This window comes from Lissotriton vulgaris, chromosome 7 (assembly GCF_964263255.1).
Source record: "Lissotriton vulgaris chromosome 7, aLisVul1.2, whole genome shotgun sequence".
In the NCBI taxonomy this organism is placed as follows: domain Eukaryota; kingdom Metazoa; phylum Chordata; class Amphibia; order Caudata; family Salamandridae; genus Lissotriton; species Lissotriton vulgaris.
In genome coordinates this window covers 1,728,816,216-1,728,830,484 of record NC_141695.1, presented here as the reverse complement: position 1 = coordinate 1,728,830,484, position 14,269 = coordinate 1,728,816,216, and the positions used below count along the sequence as shown (strand labels likewise).

The 14,269-nt window shown below is 44.0% G+C and overlaps 1 long non-coding RNA gene across 1 annotated transcript in view; it reads left to right on the top strand.

The window, feature by feature from the left end:
* The window catches only part of LOC147706475 (uncharacterized), a 71,628-nt gene extending 60,557 nt beyond the window's left edge, over window positions 1-11,071 (top strand). The window contains exon 3 of the long non-coding RNA XR_015297353.1: window positions 10,829-11,071. This is a non-coding gene — a long non-coding RNA (uncharacterized LOC147706475). The remainder of the gene's footprint in view (window positions 1-10,828) is intronic.
* The last annotated feature ends 3,198 nt before the right edge of the window (window positions 11,072-14,269 follow it).

Here is a 14,269-nt window from a genome sequence, read left to right as displayed (position 1 = left end):
TAACAGCTGAGAGAAGACAAGATAACAACATCCACGTGTTACTAGTACGTAATCAGAAGGCGTGGACTAGGCGTAACTGGAGGTGTGTTCTAGAAACGTCACAAGTAGGTGTCACATGTGGGTGGCACTAAACTGGAAATGTTGCAATGTCAGCAGAAATCTGAGGCTTGGATGCGCGCGCAGCTACATGACGTGTGATGGACGTAAGACTGAAGGGTGCAGGGGGACTTGACATTTCAACTAGCGGGAAGAGACAGAAGTCTGGCATGTCAGATCAACTTGTACTTCTATCATATCTGATATCTGATGTTTAGGAACTGGACTATCTGGACAGAAAGGTCTCTGGCTCTGGGGCAGGAGCTATTCTATACTGACTGTGAATGCGTGTATAAGCGCCTGAGTGTCTGCAAAAGAAGCGTGGGGGCATGGGCCTTCCCTGGTAGCATGGTAACAGGGGCTATGAATTACTTGCACGGAGACGGGACGGCCTGGTCCTTTTGCTCTGCAGCTGGGGAATGTTTACTTAAACTAGTAGGCAGGAATGCGTCTTCGGAAAGAGAAACAGATAACTCGAAGGTTGAATTCAGTCTTGGCAGGCAGCAGGCTGAGCTGAGCACGGAGGGCCGCGCTAGAAGTAAGGCAGAGTTCACGGGTACGGGGGCAGCCTGGGCTGAAGCTTTCAGAGTCAGAAAACAGAAAGGGCTCGATGGCAGAAATTCAGGGCCTACTTTGCCAGAGCTGAAAAACGCGTAAAGTACACTTCAAAAAGACGTTGGCAAGGCATACTTAGAAACGGACTATTGAACCCATTCATGGTGGGTCTGAAAGAAGACATGTTAACGGTGGACGCAAATGTATTTGCGTCTTCATAGCTGACACAGGAGGGAAGTTACATGCACTTTAACCTCGTACATGGAGTCGGTGGGGTACACGCTAGGGAACATAACTTGACCAAAAATCTATATTACCTCAGATTCCTTGCATCTCCACCAACGCCTCGCGGAACCCGCTGCGCGGGTCCCGCTTCGCAGAGGGGCGCTCTCCTTCGTGGGTTGTTAGCTGCTGCTGGGGTAAGACAGGGGCTGAGGGCTGCGAGCAAGAGGGCTGGGACTACATTTCCCAGGAGTCCCAGTAACCCCGCCCGTTCCACCTGGGCTGCTCTCCCTCCCCGCCCCGCCCCCAACGACCGGGTGAACACCGTAAGAGCTATATAATAACGTGTGAATACCGCTGCGCGGGAGCGCGCGGGAGCTCGCCGGGAGAAGCCCGGGACAAGGGCGGGACCGTCTGTGGCCGTCAGAGTCCGAGTGAGGCCGGGCCGGGCCACCTTCCTAACATTTACCACTCAATATTTATAACATCTCATGGTATCACCTAACAGACGTTTTAAATGTTTATTTTGTAAACATTGCATCTGACCATAACCAGGCTTGTGTCCTCATTGTTAGTATAACCGCTTTGACCTAACTTTGCCCATTATTGTACATAATTTGAGGTCTGAGGTTGGTGTTAATTTGGTTACTTGTATATCTAAAGATGACCCTAAGATCTGGCAAAGAGAGGCAAGTCCAGGTCTCCACCTCTAATGGCACTTTTACGGGTACAATTGACCAGTTTTTTAAACGCTCTACTGCCATACTGGAGAAAGAAATCGCTCTAGTTGAAAAACGTCTTTCACTAGATATAATTACAGGCAAGCGATCCTCTCTTGGGAAAATTAATGAGGCAGTCTCCCCCATTCCGCTTTCCCTTTTAGACACTGATAGCAATGATGTTAATACAGATTTAGTGCTTGTAACTGTTCCTGAGACCCAAACTGTGGAGTTAGCGGGGACGGGTCAAGATAGCTCATATACCACTGCACATGATAATATGCTAAATGGAGGGCCTACTATTTTTTTAGACCAGCCTGGAGAGAAATCAGGTCTCTCGGACTCACCTAATCTTAATATCAGTAAGGAGCAAGTGAATTCCCCTCCCCTTTCACAACTTTTACCCTCACAGAACCCTGGGAAACGTAAAAGGTTAGACTCTCCCGACTTAGATGAACATATTGAGGGGGCGGGAAGTACTATTGATTCACCTATACAGTTGCCTAATACTAATGTGGTGGTTCAACTTGAAGACCATAACACCACAGTTAGTATTGCAGAAGGCATACTTCTGGCTAAGATAGAGTTACTAATGAAATCCCTGCTCTTACCACTATTCGACAGGACAAGACTATTGAATACAAAAATGGATTCCTTGGATAGGTTGGTTAAAGATAATATAGCATCTACAAACAGAACTCTTGCCAGTTTAGCCCCCAAAGGCTTGCCCCCCACTGCCCTGTCATCATCGAAGTCTACTCTGGTGAATAACAAAGCAGGGGCCTCAAGTTCAAAAGCGGGACCCACTACGTTAAAAGCCCCGCAGCCAACAACTGTATCGGCCCCCAAGAAAACAGTTAGCTCTGAGGGCGCATCTAGACAGAAGGCCGCAAAGCAACCCCAGGCCAAGAAAACTCTTAGTAGTCACGACCAAAACATCCGTCCCTATATCAAACCTATCCCGAGGAAACAATGTGTTAATCTCCCCCCAGAGTCACAGCCTTACACCATCATCTTAACTGGCGTGGCTCCTTTAGTAGATGGTAAAAGAGAAACACACAAGGACCTCTACAATAAAGTAACATTCTGGCTTAATAAAAATCGCCCGCTCCCACCCAACATGAATCCTGAAATTCTTAATGTAAGAAGGGTGGATTGGATAGGTTATGGTAAGAAAGATCTTGAGGGGGACTGTGTGGTGATAAGTTTCAGAGAGCCATGGGTGGCTGAATTTATCAGCAGGGAACCTAGATTCGGAAGAGTTGGGGATGTGCAAACATTATTGTTGAATTATTTCTATCCTGCTTTATATACAAGTAGACCCCACACCCCATTTCAACATTCTAGAAGAGACAGGCCAAGAGGGAGATTTCACTTTGATACCCCAGTCTACCCTTTGTTTCACCCGCACCTCACAAACCGGTTTGCTCCGCTATCCGGCTTGGAAGGTGTGGATTGACTTGACAATCTACTACCGATTCCCGGGCCGAGTGAAGTTGTACTGAGTTCCCCTAACCCTTCTCCATCTCCCAGGGCTGAGATTGTAACAGGGCTGAGTGGTAATTCCCAAGGGGAGGTAGAAAGGGTAAAACTTCCAAATCCCACATATAGACCCCTGGTCCCTGAGGAGACTGTGAATCCATTTAACAACTTGCCGAAAGAAACAAGGAATACCCTCACAGTCTTGTCTTGGAATATAGCGGGATTAAAAGGGAAAATGTCTGAGGATGATTGGGGCTCTTATGTGGACTCTTTTGATGTTATCATTTTACAGGAAAGCTGGTCAACTGATGCCATCTTTCGGGTTGGCTATCTTAACTACTATAAACCAGCCTGTAAAGGACCTAAAGGTCGTCCTTCAGGTGGTCTGGTTATTTGGATCAGACAATCCCTAGCCTTTAAAATTATAGACATTCCTACCTTAAGTAGTGATATTCTTGCCTTGAAATTGTCTGGTAAAAATAACGAGGACTTTTTTCTGATTAACATATATGCAAGAGGGCAACCTGGTGGGAAGCCTGCGAGAGCAGCTAGCGATTTAGATTCCCTATTAAACAATATTACTAGCGACAAATGTATAATGGTGGCAGGTGATTTTAATTGTTCTTTTGAACCTTTTCCTAGTCTTGACAAAGAAGGATATGGGGAAATCGATCAAATTTGGAATATTCCACCATTATCCATCCCTCCAATTATAAAAGTTACCGAGGCCGCAATGCAGTGGTTAGGCCTCTGCCTTGAATGGGATCTGCGCGCAGCTAACGGTAGAACTAAATCAGATTCGATGGGAAAGGTCACTTTTGACAATTCCCAGCATTCGAGCCGTATTGACTACTTCTTAATAAAGATAGAGTTTTGGAAAATCCTAGAGGATATGGAAGTAGTCCAAAGACCTGAAAGTGACCATAATCCCCTGGCAATTAAATTACTACTGAATGAGGGTCTCAGATTGGATTCTGCATCCACTACCGTTACAGCAGAGGCTGTTCTCACGAATGACTGTAGAAGGGTACGCTGGACTAGGCTTATAGACAACCCTACCGTATTAGAAAGGGTTGCGGTGGAGGTCTCATCAGCCACCAATTCGATGGTACCCATAGTTAATGAAGGCACTTCCCTGGAAGAAATAGGGTCGATCCATGAGTCTCTGTTTAATAAGATTAAAACTTTTTTTAATGAACCCACAAAAGGAAGGAATAATGGTCCAGTACCAACTAGGACCAAATGGTATGATAAATCTTGTCGTCTTGCCCATAGCACCCTAATAGCTGCTATTAAATCCAAGTCAGCCAATGATATTAGGCTAGCTAGGGTTAATTACAAGAAAGTACTTAAAGAGGCAAAAACCAACTGGGACGAACAGCGCTGGTTAGATTTATACCAAGCAAGCACCTCATCTAACCAACAAAAATTCTGGGAGGTTGTGAGGTGGGGTGGGACTGGGGACTCGAAAGTCCCTGTTAACCATGTGCCTGCAGAACAATGGGTCAAGCACTACGCGACGCAGTTCAGTAACACGGAACGGATCTCCCACACTTGGGAAGATGCCAGTGTACAGACTGCGGTGCCCATACTTGACCACATTGTCTTCACAGAAACAGAAACTGTAGTTGCTCTTAAACAAGCCCAGAACGGTAAGGCCCCCGGTATGGACTGTGTCCCAGCGGACCTTTTTAAGTATGACCAGGTGCATTGGGTTCTGTACATAACTACCCTAGCAAATGCGATAGCTAGAGGGACCAGGATCCCAAATTCATGGAAAGGGGCAGAGATCCTGCCCGTGTATAAAAAAGGGGACAAAACTGATGCAGGAAACTACCGACCCATCAGTCTTATTGATGCCCTACAAAAGGTAGTGGCTAGAATGCTTTTAGGAAAAATCGACACCTGGATGACCGAAGCTGACATTCTCTCTCCATTACAAGCTGGCTTTAGGGCTCACATTAGTACTGTAGATCAGATCTTAAGATTTGTTATGATCTACTGGAAAACTGTGTTTTTGAGAGGTGGCACGATATACGCTGCATTTGTGGACCTCAAATCAGCGTTTGATTTGGTCCCCAGAGGAAAGATGTGGGCTGCATTAAGAAAGATGGGAGTTCCTTCTGCGCTCCTAGAATTTACCATCAGGATGCACGAGGGAAATTTTGCTAGAGTTAGGTGGGGCCGCCAGGGCCAGGTCACAGAACCCTTCCCCGTGACTCGTGGAGTGAGACAGGGCTGCGTCCTGGCCCCTACCCTTTTCATACTTTTTATTAATCAAGTGGTTAAGTTTCTCTCAGAAACCCCTACCAATGCCCCATCACTGGGTGGGACTAAATTCCCCCTTTTAATTTTTGCTGATGACACGCTCATATTGGCTAAAACACAGAAGGGTCTGCAGGTAGCTATAGACAAATTTGTGGATTTCTGCAATGAGAACGATTTAGAAATTAACATCAACAAAACCAAATTTATGGTCTTCACAAAGAAAAAACCACAGAGGGGCAATGTTACGATGAACGGGTCTAGTCTGGAACAGGTTGAAGTTATGACCTATCTTGGTGTGACAATGGACTATAGATTACGCTGGAAAGAGCAAATAGCGGCGCTTAGCTTGAAATTTACGCGTCTGTCCGGTTGTCTGGTGAAGGAGCAGCGGAGTTCTCTGACCAAAAGGGTATTGCCCGCTCTTAAAATATATAGTGCAAAAATCAGCTCTGCCATATTATACGGGGCTGATATATGGGGTTTTGTGGACCTGGCTGTCCTTGATAGGATACAGAACAAATTTTTCCGAAACCTAGTCAGTCTTCCTCCATCAACACCCGCTCTACCACTATTGATGGATATGGGGTTCCATTCAATTAAACATCAAGCCCAGTACAGGATGGTGGCGTTATGGAGACGCATATGGTCCACACCGGAACTTGCCATGTTTGCCCAAGAGCTTCAGCATGTTAGATCACAACAGGGGGCAGGTGAAATTCCATGGTTTAAGTCAATTAGAAACACTCTTATCGGAATGGGCCTCCCCCAGTTGTGGTTTGAGCCGGGCTCTCACATCTTTCCCTCTAAGAAAGATTTTAAATCTCTCTTCTGGTCTATGGTTAAAGATGAACACGTTGCTCTTTCAGAGAAACCGAACCTGACCGGTCTGTTTCTGCTACATAAAATAGTCCCTCATACCAAGTGCTTTTGGGATGTAATTGTCAAAACCTTAGATAGGAAACTTTACTTTCAGTTCCGTCTAGGTACATTGCCATTACGGGCCTTCACCAGTGGTTGGCAGAAGCCGGCGACTTCACTTTGTCCATGTTGTACTGACCATAAAGAAACAATAGGTCATTTCTTGTTTGTTTGTAATGCTTACCGTGAACCACGCCACAAGTGGCTAAAGCCTATATGCTATAGATTAAAGACCCGGTCGAGCAGTGAAGCCTTGCTCATTCTAAGAACTAACACCTCTGAATGTCTTTCCATTGGATTGGCCAAATTCCTTGGATGGGCTTGGTTATTAAGGTCTAAGACAGTTTGTAACATACCGTCATGAAAAACCCATATAGTACGTTACTTTACTAGATTGTGTCTCCGACCAGTATTGATGTTGTGTCTTTTTATATGCATTTGTTCAATAATAATCTTCTCTTGTCGTCTTTATGCACATATTTAATTGAGGTTTTAATCAATTCTTAATTCTTTTTGTTCTATTGTTCTTTACGCTTAATTTTCATATAATGTCATTGATTATGTAATATTGTTATTATTCATATGTATGTAAATATGTTGTCTTTTATGAAGAATATTCGAAATAAAGACGTTAAAAACTGAAACTGAAAATAGATAAATAAATGGCATTGTTATTTACATTGCCATTAGCTTAATCTCTTGCAAATGTGAGACTTATTGTACCCTACGGACGAGCTCTGCAGACAGCAATTACAACCACACACACACCTAGAGCCACACACACCCAGAGCCACACAGACACACACCCAAACACACACCCAGAGCCACATACACACACACCCAGAGCCACACACCCACCCACCCAGAGCCACACATACACACCTAGAGCCACACACACACACACCCGCACACCCAGCTGTAAAACAGCACATGGCAAGTATGAAGAGTGATACCGACAGGAAATGAATTGTCAGTGTGTGATACGATCTTGGTGCATAAAATTATGCACACATATTATACAATAAAGAGGCTGTACTACTTCTGTCTATAATGCCCTAAAATGTCTGTCAACAACAAACAAGACTTGCCATCCACTGTGGAGTGGCCTGAAATTGAAGCACTATTGAAACTAGTATTTGCAAAGCCAATAGGGCTGCCTCTTCGTTGAGGAAAGTGTTTGGTAATATTTTGGCGAATGCGTGTGTGACCTCAAGCGGTCTTTAAAATAAAGTACCAGAGCAAAACAACATCTTGGGTTACAACAATATGGAAATAGGAAATCTGGGAGCAGGACCCTTCGCTGATCAGCCTGCATTAGCATAGTTATGCTACACTCTAAAAGAAGAGCGATATGGATCGAGTAAAAAGATGAAATCGGCATTTTAAGTGCTGAACTTAAAAAGGCATACATAGCAAAATATTGCATAGTAGATACTTTTGACAGAGGCGCAGTATTTTTTATTAGATCATTAAAATAAAAAAAGATTGTGTAAACATGTATCTACTTTGTGAACAACAATAAATGTAGCAACTCTAACAAGGGGTTGTCGTGGGGGGAGGGAATCTATGCAATTGTAAGTAATTAGATCACTTTTTGATCTGACATTTCAGCTTACCACGGTTTATGAAAGATAGCTTAGTGTAGGGCAGAATGAGCGTGATGCACAGCTCTGACTTCCAGGGTTGGATAAGGTTCTGAAAGCATCTTAGTCAGGGATGGGCGAGCAAGGCCCACACCCAGGGCGCCTACTAGGTCATGGAGCTGCCTGCGTGAGGCTCTTGCGTGCAGAAGACACAGTTTAGCTCTCCCTCAGACCCCCCCCCCCGCCCCATCTCCTTCTCAACCCTTGCTGCACATGAAGACAAATCCTACCCACCCCTCACCGACAACTTGGCACCAGCTTGACCAGCTTGAAGCATCTGCGCTGTGGGTGAATCGGGTGAGGTGGGGAGAGGCAGAGATGCTTATGTTCAGAGGTCAGTCACTGCTGAGATAACCAGCCACGGACTGACCTGGGAACACAAAAGGGCTCCCTCGTGCCCCATTTCACCCACGATCAGCAGTGAGAACGCCAAACTGATTCTGCCCAGGGCGCTCCCAGAGCAAAGGGCAGCGCTGATCTTAGCCATGAATTACCAGGACTGATGTCGTAACTGAGCGCTTGTAAAGGAACGGGTTAGGTTCCAGCACCTTTGGAGACTCGTGAATACCAGCGCTCTCTCTTGGTACGGGTTCACGAGGCAGTGCACCTGTGTCGAAAAAGCCAACAGAAAGGTCCTACCCAAGCAGGAACGACTTCTTTGCTACACCCTGGCCTTGAGGGGAGTTTCACACTATGGGAGAAGGGCAAGTGGGAAACATCATGCTCTGAAGCACTTCGGGGGAGAAGCAGGTTTTTGCAACTCACTGAACTTCACGTTATTTACATTTGTCCAGGGCCGCACTGGCCTTTAATTACACCGGGCATTCCCTCCCTCCCTCCCTCCCTAAGCCCCCCCCCCCCCCCACCATGGGCTCGACCATGTGAAGGCTTTGAAGAGCAGGGCCGCTACTGGTCTATCTGGCACTTTCACAAGCTCCTGTGGGTTAACCATTCTTTGGTTAGGACATAATATCCAGTACAGACAAGCAGCCAATACGTGTTTCATCATAGAAGGTTGACAAATATTGGGAAGAAACTGAGCCTGATGAGCGTGTAGGGAAATAGTGCCTCATTGCAAAGAACATGCTCATCAGCCACCCGCGTAATGCAGGCAACGAAAAGTTAGAGCATGGGGCCGTGGTATGCCTCTGATGTATCCATGTAATATATACAGAAAAGTTTGAACTCCAAGTAAACAGTACAGCACAGAGCCTTAATAGGTCTGAAATGGTAGTGGGGCCTCCCTGGTGTGTTGCTGGAAACATCAAGGATCCAAGCTCTAATATTTTATTGCCTGGATAACGCGATCCTCAGCCATTTAGAGTCAGGTGGACCGTGAATATTCCATTGGCAGAGCCCATGTTGGCTCGGTCAATGTACTATTTCTTCTGACTGCCCGATGAAGTAGGAGCCATCAGAGGAAGAACTTTACACCAGGGTTCTCCAAACCGGTCCTGGAGGGCCGGATCCATGCCAGATTTTTTGCATATCCCCATTTAGATACATATAGTTATTTTAAAAATCTGGCATGGATCCGGCTCTCCAGGACCAGTTTGGAGAACCCTGCTTTACACCATTAACAAAGTATTTTTTTTACCAGGACATCACCACCAGAAAAAAACTGCCAGCAAGCTGCAGGAAAAATACAATGACCCCCACAACCTGATTGAAAAATTGATCGCTGGCAGCCATGGCTGATGGTACTGTATGTCAAACCTTTCCTGCATTGACGGGAACCGCTATGATGGCAATACCTGTCAATGTAGACAGTTGTCCACAGGGCGGCCGGATAACTCTAAGGTCCTGATTTAGAAGTCGGTGGACAGCCCATTGTTCCACCAGGGGGATGAAGTTGATTACTCTGTCCGCTGATGGAGGGACCACCCCCTGAATGTATAAATGTCCGCTTAGCTGGCAGTCATTTATAAGGAATTGGTAGGGACCGCCTGTCAGTGCTTTTCACTGTTTGGTGCAAGGCCCCATCAGCATGACAAAGCCCTGTCCCAAACAAGTTTCTTTTTCATTTTTAATACAAAAATCCCAAAATGTGATTTTGTTTTTGACATTTTTTTTTAATGACATATAGCCATTTCTCTGACAGCCCTTACTCCATCAGAAATGTTTGGCTATGGTGGTGATGGAGTAGTCACGCTTTTGATGACCTCTCACACTGGGCTAAGAAAAATGCCACCCCAGTGGACTCAATCGAGGGAACAATGCCCTGGGAGTTCTTATAAACCTGTTTTCAGGACAGTTACATTGGTCTATTTTATTCACTTCCAATACTCTTTCACGTGGTTTGTTGGAGCAGTCATCCTTGTAGCCAAACTTAAGGTCCTTGCGTCATCAAAATGGGGCAGGCAGACCTTTAGCTTAGCAGTATTTATACTCTGTCACCGTTGCAACAGAGCATACATACCACTAAGACATCAGCTCCCAAAGCTGGCAAGCAGCGGTTCCTTGGGTTGGAGGAGATATTATCCTCTGCCCTTGGGATCGAGTGCACTCCATCTCCCAAAGTCTAATTCAGGCCTTATATTTAAACATATATGGCTTTTTGTTACTGATGAACTAGAATAATTGGAAAATAAGCAAAATAAAAGAATTGACACTACAATTCCCTGCTCCCCTGCCACTGTGCTTTTTATAGCCTTGTGATCCACACTTACCTTCACAGTGAGTATGGCTTCTTTAGATGGGGGCAAGGATATTCTATCCTCCCACAACCAACTTTAAAGTAATTTAGCCTTGAATAAAAGTGCTACATCTGATAAATAGGAGTTAGGAAAAATCTCCCCAGACTCTCCTGTCTTCCTAATGTTGCAGATTCCATTATGCCTGGGTTGGAACAGTTGAAATTTGTTTGGTTTTACTCATGACAGTTGTTGTTTCTGAATTTGCCTCTGATGTTTTTATTCCCATCAGAACCCATTGGATTAGCAGAGATTATTGTGGACCATGGACGCTGCCGTTTCCTTTGCAAAACACCGCGTGGCAAAAAGACAGCAGGAACTCTGTCCATTCTGCAGTTTATTGTTCCCTTCCCTGAGGGGTCTTCAGCGCAGCATCATTCATTTAGATCATATTATGATTGTGGGAACAGCAGAGAACATGCTTTGTATAGGGGCCTTCCAAGGTTCTTCATGTGTGCAATTCATCTGCAGTAATATCTGATTACTATCTCCTCTATGGCGGAATGAATGACTCTATCTCCACAATGGCTCAATGAATGACTCTTTCTCTGTTATGGCTCAATGAATGACTCTATCTCCACTATGGCTCAATGAAAGACCCTATCTCCACTATGGCTCAATGAATGACTCTATCTCCACAATGGCTCAAGGAATGACTCTTTCTCTCTTATGGCTCAAGGAATGACTCTATCTCAACTATGGCTCAATTAATGACTCTATCTCAACTATGGCTCAATTAATGACTCTATCTCCACTATGGCTCAATGAAAGACCCTATCTCCACGATGGCTCAATGAATGACTCTATCTCCACAATGGCTCAAGGAATGACTCTATCTCCACTATGGCTCAAGGAATGACTCTATCTCCACAATGGCTCAACAAATGACTCTTTCTCTGTTTCTAAAGCTAGTCATCAAACGTTCTAAAGCTAGTCATCAAACATAGGCAGAACTTGGGCTGAACTAGGATTGTACTCCCTTGTCAGCTAGTCTTCCCCAATAAGTGTCAGTATTGTAACTTGCTTATAGGGAGCCAACTTCTGAAATTGTAAAACTTCTTTTTAACGATTCATGTATTTTATCTGCTAGTACTGTTAAGAATCCTAGCGTTTGTTATCTCAGTAGTGTCTTTCTCTATTTATTCATTTGTGGGATTTAAATTATTCCATGACACAAAAATCTTATTGTACTTATTTGTCTAACAGCTTGTTTCTGGGTGAAACTGTATTATACATGCAATGAAAGCACTTGATGTACAGTACGAAATTTAAACTTTTCCAGTATGTTTATCCCTGTTTTACTAGTTGCCTCTTTAATGAAAAAGAATTTTTACTGAAAGATTTTTGTATATGAGTTGTATCATGCTTTTATGGTTGTTTTTCTTACACCCGAATAAAGCTTGTTTTGATTTGATTTGATTTGACTCTATCTCCACTATGGCTCAATGAAAGACCCTATCTCCACTATGGCTCAATGAATGGCTCTTTCTCTCTGTGTTCAAAATAATTTTATTGAATTTTTCAAAAAGTGACACAAATAGACAAAACAGGAAAATATACGCTATATCAGTAAATTACAATTAAGTGAATAAGAAAAATTACAAATAGCAGTCATAAATGATTAAAATACAATAAAAAATAGTCTATCATAGGAAAAACTAAACTCAAGGAAAGAAGGAGGGAGGGGAAGGGAGGAAGGGGTGGGTATATAACATATCATAATACAATAGATTTGATAAATAGAGTTACTATTAATATAACAAAATTGAATATAGCAATTAATGAATAAAACAATTAACAATGAATAACATGAATCACAGCATTAAATATGAATCAATAGGAGACCAAAAAGATTGATAACAGACTGAATTATGATGAACGCTTTGTTGAGACAATTGAGCACCCCTTCTTGTAAAGATAATCCAAGAACACCAAGCATGAACTGAAAGAGAAGTAGCGTCCTTCCAACAAAAAGTGATTGATTTTAACGCAGCTGAAACCAAGAAATTAAATAACTTTGCCTCAGCATCATCAAGAGGGTGCATTAAAACAACCGATTTGCAAATTAATAATTTATAAGAAAGCACATCATGAATAGGCAAAATTTTCAATATTATATCCCAAACTTCGGACCAAAATTTCAGAACAACAGGACATTCAAATAACATGTGACGTAATGACCCAAGAGTTGCTTTACAGTGCCAACAGACATCTGATGGAAGTAATTTAGCACAAAACAATCGTAATGGGGCCCTTAAGGAATTGAACAAAATGTAAGCATTTGTTTGATAGAGTGACACTGGTAACCATCCAGAAATACTATTGGTCCAAATTAATGACCAAGAGTCAACAGATAGATAAATGGAAAGTTCAGTATTCCAAAAAGTTGAAATTGCATCAATGTTAGAGCCCATTGAAGTGGTGAGTTTTTTTTATAAAAGACAGAAACTGCTTTAGGGGATGCAGAAACAGCATTGAGGTAAATCATAAAATCAGCTGATATCGTAGATGGAATACCATTCGTAAAGGAATCTAAAATGGAGTTACACAGAAATTGGTATTTCAGCAAATCAGACTCTGGTAGGTTGAAGTGCAATTGGAGCTGAGCAAAGGGAATAAATGCACCATCAGAAAATACATCTCTAAGATAGAAAATGCCTTTTGTAATCCATGAGGACCAGAAAGTGACATTTCTGTTTAATTTTATTAGAGCACTGTGCCATAGGGATAAATGTAACGTAGAAAGTAAAGGAGAGGCAACATTAGAATCCAAATCATTAAATATTAATCTGGAAGATTTGATTATGGCCGAGTAATGTACAACCTTAGAGGTATGAGATATGGTTAACAAGGAGGGCAATGGGAAAGGGTATACAAGTGATTTTTCAATATGAAACCAAATAGGAGGCTTAACAACAGGAGAGGCATTAAACCATAACGAACTCTGTTTTAATATGAAAGCCTTATGGTATAGATCATGGGTACTCACAAACTTTCTCTCGGGGGCCAAATTTACAGTGTGGTTTGTGGCCGAGGGCCGCACCGGTGGGGGCGGGGTCAGTGGGGGAGGGGGCGGGGCTAGAGCAACAAAAAAAACTGTGACCATGAGGTTGAACACAGGCCAATGCAGCGGACTCCTTCGTCCACTGAGCCAACAGACCCTGCATACACACATCCCTCGCTCCCTCTCTCTCTCCCTCTCTCTACCTCTCTCTCTCCCTCCCTCTCTCGCTGTCTCCCCCGGTCTCACTCACTCTGTCTCCCTCTCTTTCTCTCTGTCTCCCTCTCTTTCTCTCTGTCTCCCCCCCTCTCTCACTCTCTCTCTCTATCACTGTCTCTGCCTCAAACTGTTTGTCTGTCCCTGTCTCTATCTAGCTCTGTCTGCCACAGTCTCTATCTGCCCCTGTCTCTATCTGTCTGTATATGTCTTTATCTGTCTCTGTCTCACCTCACCTGGCTCTCTCTCCCTTCTGCCCTATGTCACCCCACCCCCCCCTTAGTCCCTGCTGTCCTCTGTCACCCTCTGCCATCTCACCCAGCCCTCACTCCTTGCTGCCCTTCGTCACCTCATCCCCTCTCCCCCCTCAGTCCCTGCTGTCCTCTGTCACCCTCTGCCATCTCACCTGGCTCTCACTCCCTGCTGCCCTATGTCACCTCACCCCCCTTAGTCCCT